Source organism: Aythya marila, assembly GCF_965140915.1.
Source record: "Aythya marila genome assembly, chromosome: 3".
Taxonomy (NCBI): Eukaryota; Metazoa; Chordata; class Aves; order Anseriformes; family Anatidae; genus Aythya; species Aythya marila.
Window position 1 is genome coordinate 10,292,220 of NC_139044.1, and position 14,051 is coordinate 10,306,270.

Sequence of the window (14,051 nt, forward strand, 5' to 3'; positions counted from 1 at the left end):
AGATAAGAGCCACTGACAAGGTGCTGACTGAAAGCCCGCGCTGCTGCTGCCAGCAACCTGCCCTCCCTCCGCGCCTGCGAGCCTCCGGCGCTCCGAGCCCAGCTCCAGCCCCAGCCTTTGCACCGCAGCTTCGCAAGGACGTGAAGCCCTGAATTTCGCATTTCTGGGGGCACCACTCACAATCTGGGGGTATCTTTTGGGGACAGACTCCAAAGGGAACTTGCTGATCTTTGATACAAAAATCAGAGTTCAACGTTCTGCATAAAAATTATCAAACAGCGACAACAAACACACACACACACAAAAAACACCTCATCGGCTAGCAAGGGTTGCTACAGATATGACTACAAAGGAAAATGGACAAATGAGCCTTTTGGAATGCATATTAGTGCGCTTAAATGGACCGAATGTGAATCTTGTTAGTTTGGAGTGGAAATAGGTTTAACTACGGTTTTACATTTAAAAGCAGCCAGGGAAGGGACGTGGAGAGAAGTCCCAACAGCTGCAGCGCCCGGCAGACAAAGGGCCCCGCGCCCGACCAGCACAACAAAGCCAAGCCCCCAGTTGTTTGAATATGGCCATTCCTACCAAATGAACTCAGCAACAGATTTCGTTTCAAGGCTTCGCTCCCGGAGCCTTTCATCTCATGAAAGACCTCGGTGCTGTTGAGCTGAAAGTTGAGCGAACCATTGCTAGCGAGTTTCAGGAGCCCATCGACTGGGTTTTGCATTTAAGTCCCCAGCTCCTAGAGTCATGCAAAAACCTCCCACCAAAAACCACACGCATTTATGAAATGAGCAACCTCCTGATGGTATCGAAAGCATGAAACCTGGCCTCCTGAGAGGTAGGCATGGCAATACAAACACAGCTTCCCAATGAGTAATATTAAATACATATATATTTATATTTTTTTCCATGCATGTCCAGATTTTTGCACACCTCAGATTACCAAAACGGGTTAGCAAGGACAAAGGGTTTCACAGGATGGCCATGCTGGAGGGCTGAGGAGCTGCAGAGGACACAGTCTCGCATACAAACACAATGCCCAAACCCATCCCCTGCTCTTCTGCAGCACAAAATGCTTTATCCTGCTTCTCCATACGGAGCGAAAATTTCCTTCCTAAAGAGAGACGAAGTTTTAACACATATTCATCCCCCCTTACTTGAGGCATTTAACTCAGGCAGTGAAGTTAAGCATCTGACTGCAGCGATTAGTCCTCCCAGAGTGCCTCCACAGTCAATGGAGAGAAACAGAAACTCTCCAGAGGGAAATTTGGGATTGAGATGACTAAAGGAGTATGTGCACTATTAGCTTTGAGTACTGCGCAGAACAGTAAAAACTTGCAAGCAGCGAGGCTCTCAAGGAAATGACGGATAATGAGGGCTGAATGTGCCCATCGCTGTTTTTAAACAAGGTCTGGATTACAGGGCCCCTTCTAAAATTACTCGGGATGGAAAGGCTGAATTTAGCTCCCATCCATTACCTTATCATGAGGATACAACCTCGTGCTTCCTGCCACTGGGAATCTGGGACGATGCAAAATTCTACCCCTTATCACCAAATCCAAATTAATTTCTTCTTCCTAATTTGCCTTATTCATTAAAAAAAAAAAAAAAAAAAAAAAAAAAGGAAAAAAACCCCTCCTTGTTAGATAGCTGAATTTATGTTTTACCAAGCTAAACTTAAGTGCAAGAAACAGGAAGCTTTTACTTGGAAACTGGAATTTCAAGCACTCTGTGGCAAACAATGAACTGGGGAGATAAAGATGCAATGGAAATGGTAGGGGACAGACCTGACAAGCTTCCTGCCCACGCTGACTCAAGAGCATGTGTCCTGCCATGATACGGAGCAGCCCCAGCGCCTGCTTTTATTTTGGTAATTGTATTTGTTCCTGTGAAAACCCCCATAAAAACAAGTCGGAAGACCAGACAATAGTCGACCCTCCATCTCTTATAGCCAGATCTTTTACTTAACACTTTAGCAGAAGATGTAATCAGCGGATCTTTGTCCATTTATACAATTCTCTCTGCTGCAATGAGGATTGTATTACACTCTCAAGCATGTGCACCAGCCAGATCCGAGCATCAAGCCTTCCCCATCACTTCAAGAGATTGATCTGATACTTGAAAGCACATTTGCTATTATCTACTACAGCCCTTTGGAAATGACATTACACAGATACGGGGGGCAGGCAAATATTGCCGCTCTTTTATTATTCCTGCCATTCGCTCGCTTGTAATATCTGAAAAGTTCCCAGGTCAATGGGATTACGTTATCTGCCTCCCCTCGCTTTATCTCTTCCCCGCACCCCACAGGTATCCATGTCAAAACGGGACTCTTCGGCGGGGGGTTTCTTTCACCCGGGTCAGCCTCGGGTCAAGCTTTTCACCACTTGCTAATGCAAAGCTTCCCCCCAGCCCTAAAATCCCCCGAAACCCGGGGGGCCGGGGCGCACCCGCCCCGCGTGCCTGCTGGCCCCGCAGCCGGCGAGGGCCAACGCTGCTCGGTGGGGCTGGGGCAGCCAAATCCTCCCAGTACGGGGACTGGGAGGGGGCTGGCATTCCCAACCAAGCAGAGGCAAAGAAGGAAAGTCTCCTACAAGATCAGCTCGGCAGAGACTTTATTCCTGCACTAAACTTGAAGGATGGGAGCCTTTTAACTAGTTAGGAGCGACTCGGACTATATTTTTGCCTACCAGAACGGAGATCAATTTTTATTTAGATTGATTTTAAGATTTACATGCGAGAAATGGATACAATTGGATCAAATATATACTAAAACAAATTGTTGACTCCCATGAAAGCCAATAAAACCAAAACAAATTTCACAGATCTCATCTAGGAGCATCTGAGATTTGTTTTATTTCATTATTTCGTATACGTTTACGGAGCAGAAATTTGCTTAACTCTTTTCCAGTTTTCTTTTACTGAAACAATAAGGCTCGCCGCAGAATATTTTGTACTTGAATATTATCACCAGGATGGCATATGGCAAACTAGCAGCAGGCAGTTTATCTTCATCCTCTTTGGAGGCTAAAATTAGCACAATGCTTTTGCAACACTATATGATGTATTCAGACCAGGATGATATACCTAATACACTTTCAGCCTCATCCCTGGCTAACCTCCAGTATTCAAGCAAATTGATTATTAATTTTAATTGAGTATTAATACGGGCAACAGCGAGTTTGCATTTATCAACTTGAGAGGCACTTTTAAGTTCAACGCTGGCGTTTCACCTACGCTAACCGCACCAGTAAATAAAATTACTGCATTAACAACATATGGAATTTCAATTCATTTGTACGAGGCGATTCTAATTTATATTAAAACGTTATATATGGAAAAGCCGTGCTGCAAAACTGCGTGTTTGTGCATTCTGTGTTTATCAGTTATGGGATATAATTAATCTTGCTGAAGTGCTGGTACACCCGTGTTATAACATGCTCTTCCTGCTCCAGACTGCATTCCTGCAGATTGTTAGCTGTTTACTTTATTGGGATTAAATTAAACCAAGTCACCAACTTTACGTTTCCTGACGATGTGGCTACGCTGCACTGGAATGAGCTCTCTCTGCTCTCCAGTCTGCTGTTCAACCTGGTAAATTATGGCCACCTCAGGGTTTCTTTTGATGGATTAAATCTGCGGCGAGACACTAATGTTAGCACCGTGCGCTAATTTGTATTTTGTAACTGTAATGCCAAGAAACTTAGCGCCATGCTCTTTCAAAAGGAAATAAGGAGGGTCCTGAAAAAGCCACTGCACCCCACCAGGGAGGTTATTTTACCACCTCTCTTGCCAGGTTCACAGAATAAAAATGTCTAACAGTGGGAGGAAGTCACACTCAAGCCTGTATATGAACAAACACACACGAACTATAAATATTTATACGCCGACATTCAAGGATTCTGTGGCTCAGCCTGCTCACCAGCTGACAAGAGAACCCCCTACTTTACCTACAGCCTCTTACAAAAACACAACACGGGACCAATTCTGTCTGATAGTTACACTGAAATTACGTTATTATGATTCTTGCTTTTACACAGCTGCTCTCACAGAGAATTTGCATGGCTTATTCCAGGCAAATACAAGAAAATGGAAAATGGGCAGAATCCTGCACCTCTCCTAGGGCATCCTCACTGCTGCAACGGGGAGCATGAGAGAGAATTAAGAGATGCTTTGCTAATGGGAGGAGGAGGATGGCATGAACATCACATTTTGAGCACAGTTTGCTGCCTCTTTTCCACCCCTTGCAGTTTGCTCCCACCTCATCCCCTACTCTTTGGTTTCTCCTTCAGCGCTGTGCTGGGCAGGGAGCAGCTCCTGTCAAGGCGATGGGAGCAGGGGAAGGTTCTCCACCCCACCGGCCTTGCTTCCATGACCTTCACCTGCTGACAAGGCAGAGCTAAGTCATACCTTCTGAGCTCCACTGGGACACTACAGACTCCAGATTATTTTTAGCATGCCTCCATGTGACTCCTATTGCTATTTGCAGAGCTGGGGGAAGATTTAAGGATCAGCTAGGCTGTGTCCACCACCTCCAGCTTCTTCTCGAGGACATAGCCGGTACCTCCTAGTAGGTCTTCTCCTGCCATTCTGCAACAAAGAATTACAGCCCTGAGACCGTACACATTCAGGGCTGCAAGAGCCATTTCTCTCCTGTGCCACAGCAACAGCCACAGAAAAACAAAGGACTGAGGAGTAGATGAAAAGGCCGCCCCTGCTACATTTTTAATCACTTATATGGTTATTTCTTCTTCTTTCCAACACCTCCACGTTATGCTTCTGCGAAGAGCAACCACAAAAAACTGCCTGCAACCTCCACGTGAGGTTTTCGCCGCTCACAGACATATGAGGAAGCAAATAAACACACACATATCTCATCCGTGGCTATTAAACACGAGCTACCACCTGGTGATGAGGAAGTTCCCAAGCCACAGGGTGCCAAAGGGTGCCAGAGGGCTGCGGGGAAACAGTGTTCGCCCTGATGTGATGCTGCTTTGGTCTCTCCTCTGATATTTTGCATGGCACTGACTGTGGGGTCCCCAGGCCAGCGCAAAATAGTCCCCAGTTAATTGCACCCCGATGAGGTGCCGCGGTGCAGCGAGAGCCACCCCGATCACCCAGGAAGGTCCCCTTCTCATTCATGAATTCAAAAAAGGAAAAAAAAAAAAAAAAAGGCGCGTGTGCATCAATGTGCTTAGAAAAAAATGATGTCAGCATCTTATAGCGTTGATCCTGTTAATTAATCCCTGAAAGAATGCCCCCTCGCCCACAAACATATAATGTAATGCCGGCTTAATCTTACCTAGAAAAAAAATACAATGCAATAAGATTACTACTCTGACTCTGCTAACTGTTACAGCACTGCTTAATCCTGTATTTCTCTGCTTTAACAAGCTCCTGCAACACTGTACAGAGTTTATCAGAGCAGTTTCTGATACAAGAAGGACTTATGTTTTAAACAATGTAATTCCATGCTCCTTTGTGCTCTTTCCGCGTTATGTTTATACAATGACTTTCATCCCGGAAGATCTCAAAGCCTATTGCCTGCTCCTGTTCCCATTGAAGGCTTCCCTTCAGGTTTCACACTGGAGCAGGATTAGAAATGAAGAAGAAAATAATAATAAAGGGAGTAGGGGGGGGTACGGCAGCGAGATGTGCCAGGGCAGCAGGATGATCCCTCCTGTCCCACTAACGCGGCTGGGTCATGCAACGCCAAGCTGGCCAACTCTTCCCCAAAATCACAAGGGGACACACCTGGGACACTGCCCAAAAAGCATCATCATCCCCTGCTTTCTGTCTCAGTCCCCGGGCTGCCCTCCCACCGGCACAGCCCCACACCGCCTGCGGAGACCCCGCTCCTACCCCGTGCCTGCAGCCACCCATTTCCTGACCTGCGCCGCTTACAGACACATTCAGCTTCCCACGGAACAGGAGGAGAAAGCTCTGCTCCCTCCCTGTAATTATCAAATCAGCCCGAAAATGAGGAAGAATTGAGAATCCTCATTATAGCACGTCATAAAACACGGAGAGGGCTCGCGCTTGCTTTATGCTGTTTGAGCAGCCTGCCAACAAAACTTTACAAAGAGCACAGGAATTCATGTTTGCCGAGATATTAAAGTCGTAAAAGGGGAAATTTTTATTTTATTTTCCCACAGCCTAAATGAAGGTGAACCAAGCAAATTTGGCAGAGAGCGCGAGTCAGATGCCATTTCCCACAGCAATGTGGTATTTTCCTCTGGGAATAAAACATTTTCCTTAAACTACTGTTTATAACTCTTATCAGTTCAACAGCAATAGAGCCATCAAGTCCAATATCTCGTGGAAAAAAGTCAAGGTCAACAAGTACTTGCATTTTCGTTTATCTTTAGCTGCAATTGCTACTGACATTCAATTGGGTAATAAACATGAGGACTGTCAAATGCTCTCAGCAAACAGGTGATCCAAAAGCTATCACAGAGAAAGAGGCTACTGCCAGGTAATCAAACAATTCTGTTGCAACAATTATGATTTGAGTGCATTCATTTACAGAAGCAATCGCCTGTCAAATGTGAATGAATATTGTCAAACCATTCCCACCACCGGGGTAATAAGGGCGAGGAAATACAAACTACGTCTTACTTTCTAGTTCTTAGCAACTAAAGCACGCCGGCATTAGCGAGACTCGTCAAAAATCGAGTAAACAAATAAATAAACAAATAAATAAAAAACAGTGGGTATCTTACATCCTGAATTTAAAAAAATAAATAAATAAAAAAATAAATAAATAACGTAGAAACCAGAGCAGATCAATCTCGTGTCCGTCTCTCACGGCAGCAATTATGGGTGTGTAGAAAAGCCATGCACAAAGCGGGGTTGGACAGAACTGGCTGTGCCATGGGCCAGTTCCTGAGCCAGCGCTGGCATCTGCGCCGTGGTTTTTAATAGCTACAGAAGGGCCTATTTTTCCATGAATTTGTCTAATCTCCGTTTGACCCCTGCTGACCTCCACAGTGCGCTGTAGCAATAGAGTTTGGCCAATATGTAAAAGGTGAACCATCTTTTTGTTTCTTTTAAAGCCGCTAATGCTCTGGAAGGCTTTGGTGAACACGCACCCCTCGTTCTTGCATCGCAGGATAAGCTCTGGCTTCATCCCCGATGCATTACTTTAAAGACTACTCTTCCAACCTTAGTCATCGTATTTTCTCCCCCTCCCAGCATTTCACGTGAAAGGTAAAAAAAAAAAAAATAAAAATAAAAAAGGTTTACACAAAGCAGCCAAAGGCCGCACCCTGTTGCATCACTAATCCAGAAACAATGCCTGGGTACGGGTTTAGAGTCATTGCAATAAAATGTTTCTCAAAAGCGGAGGCCATTTTGGGAACACCACTTTGCTTTCTTAACCTCTGATTTACAGAGGTCAATGACACACACCAGAAAGTCGCGTTCGGCCGGCATCGGAAAGCAGAAGACCCAACTGGTGCCAACAAAATCTGGAAGAGGCAAATGGGGACCGGACCAGTCCCCATGGAAAGTGTGGGGGCCATATGGGAAGCTCATTGGCTTCAGGAGCCACCACGAGCTGAGGGAGCACACCCAGGATATGTAGGGAAAAAAGCACAACAGAATAAAAGCAACATGTTTTCTAAATGCAATCGTATCAAACTGATCTTCAATACACAAGACTCAAGTATTGCTAAAAAAAAGGGGTATCTTGGGAACCAAAAATCTGTTTCTGCAACCACTTGCGATCAAAATCCTCTCCACTATCCCATCCAAGAAGGAAAGCAAGACGGTAGGGGACAGCTCAAGATGAGATTTAGCAACGTGGTATTTCCCACCGCCGTTCCCTGCTGCTTCACCAGAGTTTTGGTGTATTCAAGAAATAAATTCATCCGAAATGCACTTGGGCCTTGTAGTAACACCTTTGGGATCTGTACAAGCTGATGGGATGTCTGGTTGAGGGTCAGGACCACGTCCTTACGTACATGGCTATGTACACATAGACTTGTGCATGGCCACATGGATGTCTCATGGGATAGACATTTCTAATGTTAGGTCTCTTGCTCCCCACCCAAAAAAAAAAGGAAAAGGAAAAAGGACTTCAGCATATGAATACCAATGGGCTGAGAAGTGAGGAATATTTGTATTTCCACAGCCTCTTTAAAGGTAAGCAGTTCCCTATGTCCTTCTCCCTCCTTTTGCTGTGCCGAGGAAGGCAATAGCTTCAGCCTGGAGGATCTGCCTCCTCCCGTGATCAGCTCTGCTCCCCTCCTGGCCTGAAGCTTTTCCACTTAGGGAAGGCTGAAAGTCACCTTAAAGTGTGCTGAAACATTTGTGCTGGTTTTGAACTGCTTATTATCTTTGGGGGCTGACCTGAAAAACAAGTTGGTGCTTACATGGAGATATTCACGTTTCCCCTGAAAGGCAAATGGGAGGAAGGGAGGTTTTTACAAGGAAAGGAATCAGTTTATGACTGTGTTACCCATCATTTAGGCAAAACAAGCAATATTGGTAAGTATTTGAGTTAGTTCTGCCAAATCTGAACGGCAAACGCCTGTTAATAACAGACGTTCAGAGCTAATGTGAACGATTAAAATAAATCCTGGCACCGGGAACAGATTGATGCTCAAATCACAGCACACGCTTCAAAACGAGCACTCTCCCCCATGCACCACACTGGAAGTGAAACCCTACCTAGCTGCAGCACAGAGGCTTAATGCTGCCGAAATCCAACTTCAGCAGCTGAATCGGGCTGATGAGACCAAAAAAAAAAAAAAAACAAACCACAGAAGGAAGAAAAAAAACAGTTTCACGCCCTCCGGCTTTAGAGCAGAATGATAAATTGACATCGTGTTGTTATGAGCATAATCCTCAACCACTCAATCACTGTTAAAAAATAAAACATGATTTTGAGGAGATAAAAATAATTAATGCTGGTGCTGCTGAAGAATGTGCACCTACAGGAACAGCCTCAAACCCGGAGACCCATCCTTCAAGTTCCCTGCTCAAAATTACCAAGCCCGTGCGTGTAAATGTTTTGTGTTGTTTATTTATTTTTTTTTTAATCTCGTGTCAAACGAAGAGGCACAGGTGCTCACGCTGATCCAAAGCAAAACAAGCGCAGCCCACTTGGTGGAAAAGCGAGAGAGGCAAACGGGATGGCAGAGCCTCCGAGGGAAAACTGATACTGCTGCTGCTCCTTTTAAAAACAAGCCTATTAGGCTTAATTCGCGATTCACAATATCTACACCACCGGGAAAAAATACCGGGAACAGCCCCTGTTGACTAATGCCCTGTCTTTTCCAATCGAGGGTCACATCCAGTCTAACCGATCGCATGATAATGGCATCAGAAAAGGTCAATCAAAGACAAGCCGAAGCTTCCACTGCCTGGCTGACCTTCGGAGCTTGTGACAAATTGCTATCAGTCAATGTCAACTAATGACAGCGGCTCTTTGGCTAATCAATTGTTCTAAAAATGATCAAGAAAACTACTCACAGGACAGCTCATTTTCACATCAATGCCTGTGAAGTATGAAAAGCTCATTTTTTGAGTTTTTAATAAGCTCATAAGTAAAGCAGTTACTTGGTAACAGGGGTCACCTTAGTGAAAAGACAGAACCTTTGTCTGCCTTTTACATATTCTTTTATTACCATATTATAGTAAAAATATGCCATGCCATTACTGTGCCAGAGGGCTACATAATAAAGGAGGTAATAGTTCATACATTTTTTGAGATAAATACTTCTGTGTTTTAGGGACCTCTGTTTGGATGTAAATAATTGTCCCTACACTTTCCCTGTATTTAAATGCAAAGCGAGCACCGCTGGCACACAGGTGACGTGCCCACTTATTATTCATGCAAACTTCGTGTGACAAAGCCGGGTAGCGAGAGGCACGCTGCAAAACCCAGCAGCGCCGCCAGGAAGTTAGGTCTAACAGCAGCTGTTTTGTTCCTCAAGCCACCCACCTGATGCGAGCACGACTTACTGGGCCTGCTTCCGACAGAGCTCGCGTTCGGTCGGAAAACCGCACGCTCGGAAACCCCCAAAGCACTGCAAAAGCAAACAGGCGTTTCCACGCTGGAAGGATCCTGCATGCAAAAGCTAACGTGGGAGCACACAAATCTCGGGCTGCAAAGCATCCATCGCGGCCCTGCAGGGAGCAGAGCTGGAGATTTGTCCTCCCCTCCATGCCACCTGCCTGCACCTCCACCGGCGGCGTCTGCAGCGGCCTGGCAGAGCCTCACAGCCCGGCCAGGCTGCAACACACAGTCATGCATTAAATCCGACCAAAACAACAAATGCTGCCGCACAATGGTCCCAGGCTTGAGAACCTTTAAGCTTTGCCTTCCTCCGGTCCATAAAGAGAGTGCAGTGGGTCAGCCAGCCGGAGCACATCTCCGGGCATCGCCCTACAAGAGGTCTCTGGAGCAGAAGCTGCACGAGCGTGGACACGTCCTTCAAGCCGCCCGTGCTGATGGAGCACGGCACAGCTCCTGGTCCTGGGTTACCTCCCCGAGCAGACTCCTGCCACCAGCACCTGTCCCGCTGCAAACCAAGCCCACCCCCTCCAAACCACGCAAAAAGGGCTAAACAAGCAACGTTCAAACTTTTGTTTTCCTCGCCCGAAACTGCGAAGTGACAGCAGTTTCAGGTTACACCCTAAACCCGGCTGGCCACGGCAGTTTTTCAAATTAAAATATCTTCCGTGGCCTCGGCCCCTTCTCGAGCCGTTCGCGGGCAAGAAATAAAGGAGGCAGGGCGACACTTAAGCTAAGCCATAATTGGAAGTATGTGAAAAATGAAGTGTCGGTTCGGTCAATAAAGGGCAAAGGTGAAGGGGAACTGCAGCCCGAACGCGGTGCGAAATGTGCTCATTAAGACGCCCAATCCGAGGGCTCCTGCCCACCTATCCCATTAGTCATCGGCCATCTGACCGCTTCAAATGCCTGCCTCGGCGCTCTTATTACTTTTCTTCCTCATGTAAAAAGGCGAGCGGGTATATAAATCGTTGCTCAGTCATCTGGAACATAATGTGGCCCTTCTCTCCCCCGCCGCCCGGCCCTGCCGCCTGCCTTCGCCGGCTCCAAACAACTGCCTTGAGATTCCCTGCAATAATAAACGGGATTGCCTTTTGCCTATCGGTTGCCCGAAGTCCCACAAAAGGCCTGAAAAACATTGCAGCCATTGATACATTTTGATAAAGAAATATCGCCGCTTTCCACCGGCGGCTTGAAAGAGCAGCAATGATTGGGGAGGTTAAAAAAATGTTTTGAGCCGGGGCTGAGGCTCGCACACAAAAAAATGGAAAAGAAACAATACGCACAAAAAGGAGACGCTGGTGGATTTTTGTCTCTCTTTTAAGTGGTGAAGGAGAGCTAAACACGGGCATTAAAGGGCCCCACTCTGGATCAGAAGTGACTGTACCAGGGCTTTGTTCAGCATCCTTCTGGCCAGACTTCTTGGAAAAACAAGCAGAATAGATCTGTTAAAACAAACAGGGCCCTCCGAAAGAACCTGCAATAAAACAAACCGGTGCTGCATCGCCCGGCTAGACCTAAGAACTTGCTGCCTTCTTCCTTTTTTTTTTTTTTTTTTAATAGAATTTTGCAGGTTATTTCTCCGCTGGGTAAATGTGGTTCCCTTTGCACCATTTCGAAGCAGACCTCTGCAGGCCCTTCACAATAAGCTCGGAGCAATGGGAAGGCAGCCCTAGAAACTTTTCCATAATATTATTCTGCATTCCTGTACTAGAGCTATCCGCCTCGATGACACAATACCGGCCCTTTATAAGAGGCTGTGTCAATGTGCTATGCAATAACATGTCCTGCTGTTCAGTGGCACACGGCTTCAGAACGGCTCCCTGGCAGCTAAATATGGATTTCTCCAATAGATTGAAGCAGCTGGGAGTCGTTGCTATCTACTAAGTAAATGCATTTATGCTTTAAACAAGACTTGAGCGTGCTCACAGGAAAGGGAGTCTCTCCTGCTTGCGTTGCTCCATGTGTTTTGTACACAGCCATCGAGAGGTTAAAAATGCACTCTGTGGGGATTAAGAGCAGTGATGTATCAGGTAGAGGAGAAAACCTTCCAGAAAGTCCCAAAACAGGCTTTAATACAGTCTGGGGTAAGGCTGTGTCCCTTCTCTGATGCCCGGTATGGCCACAACCATTGCTTGTGGCTGGGAAAAATGGTTTTAAACAACCATCTGTGAAGCCCACCAAAACCCAGGCGAAGTCACCCCCACCTCATGCGTCTCCACAGACAGCAAATGCGTTCTGGGATGATGGCACCAAAAGGAACTTCTGCAAACTCCTAAAACCAGGGCAGCCCTAAAACCATACGCAGCGTGCAGCCACTGCATCCTGGGTTAAATCCTGCGCTCGCTGGAGGGGCCGGGTGGGTCCTCAGCCTGCGCTGTCACCCGGCTGCTGTACACCAGCCAGTGCCATGGTACCTGCTGATTTTCTGCCCCGAAAAGCAGCAGCTGGCAGAGGCCTACATGTGCTTTTGGCTACCGTGTTGCCAAGCCTCTGAAAAAAAAAGCCTGGAAATCACGGCATTTTGAACCAAAAGGCAGCTAGGGAGGGGCAGGGTGTCTGCTGTCTTTTCTTCTTTTCCCTTCTGGTCTCTCAGGATTGCTTTGACTTCTTTCCTGCGCAACACAGCTAAAAACGTGCTTTTTTTTTTTTTTTTTTTTTTTTTTTTTTTTTTTTTTTTACACAAGGTGTATATAGGGGGCACGGGTGCGCTTAAGCAAATGAGATTCCCTCCAAATCTCAGCCTTCAGGGGGCTTAGAGCAAACTGAACGCAAAGCAAGGCTCAGCAAGACCACAGCTACTCTTCCCTCATCCCCATTTCTCAGAAAAGAAGAAAAGGGCATTTCCCATGGGTGGCAAGTGGCCAGAAGGCAAGTCCAGAGACAGAGAACCACTGGGCAGGGTCTCGTTTCCAAAACTTCTTTCCCAAAAGCCCTAGCTAGCAAATTCCCCCTTCTTTACTCTTTCCTAAAGTTTTAATGCAATGAGCCTTCTTCACAAAATGCCTTTTACTGAGCCCTAGCAGCAAATCCAGCCTCCATAAAAACTGCCACAGAATTTGGGTTAAAGCTTCAGAAGCATTGCTGACAGCCCTCCCATGGATATCTGATGGGGCACGAGTCTCTCGAGTCCTCGGTCCCTTCCGAAAACCCCTCCTGTCCGAGTTCACAGCACGCACCTTGCTAGGAGCAAACCATGATGGTAGTAAAGTATCAGCTACGCCTGGCACTCCAGACTAATAAAACACCACATTTAGGAGAAAACAAAGCCTGAAAACCTTCAAAAGTACACGAGGAACTGAGCAGCTCCATTTCCAAAGCGCCCGAGCGGTTCGGGAGCATGCTGCAAAGCCTCCCCACAGCCGTTTGGTGCAGGCACGTCCACACATAAACACAGCACATCCGTCGAACAAAAGAGCAGCCCTGTCCCAGCCCAAAAACTCCCTCCGAACGCCAGGTTTTAGTTCAAAGCGTCTTTCTGTAGCAACTTTTTCACCCTGAAAAAACTCGGGGGTTTAAAGCTTGCCCCGAAAGTAAGAGGCTCTAATGAACATGCTGACACCACTTCAGCTGCAGCATTGTGAACAGCACCACTAGAATATATATGTATACATACTTGAAAGAAAAAAGGCCCCTTGAATTTATGTTGCATATCATTTTCCAGTAAAAGTCAGAGGTCAGAAGGTTACCAGTTTCTGCCTCAGCTCTGCAACAGTTTACTATTCCAGGCCCCATTTTTACTAGGCTATACTTGCGATGAAGTCAGCAAATTTTCTTTAAACAATAAAGTGTCTCAAATACTTAAAATTCTATAAAGAGATGTTATTCACAATGTAAGTTACGTCCATGCGTATAAAAAATTAAAATATACTGGTTTAGTTTAAAAACTAATCTTGTTAAACGCAGCCTTTGCCGTGCTAATCAGTACTGCTCAACCTTTTTTTGGAAACACAATTCCTTTGTTGTCTAACAGCACTTGAACGAAACACGATCATAAAACCAAATTTAAAAGTATATACCTATT

The 14,051-nt window shown here is 46.1% G+C and overlaps 1 protein-coding gene across 6 annotated transcripts in view; it reads right to left on the bottom strand.

The window, feature by feature from the left end:
* MEIS1 (Meis homeobox 1) overlaps positions 1–14,051 on the bottom strand; it is a 195,529-nt gene that overhangs the window by 63,906 nt on the left and 117,572 nt on the right. The gene's annotated exons all lie outside the window — the stretch shown is intronic.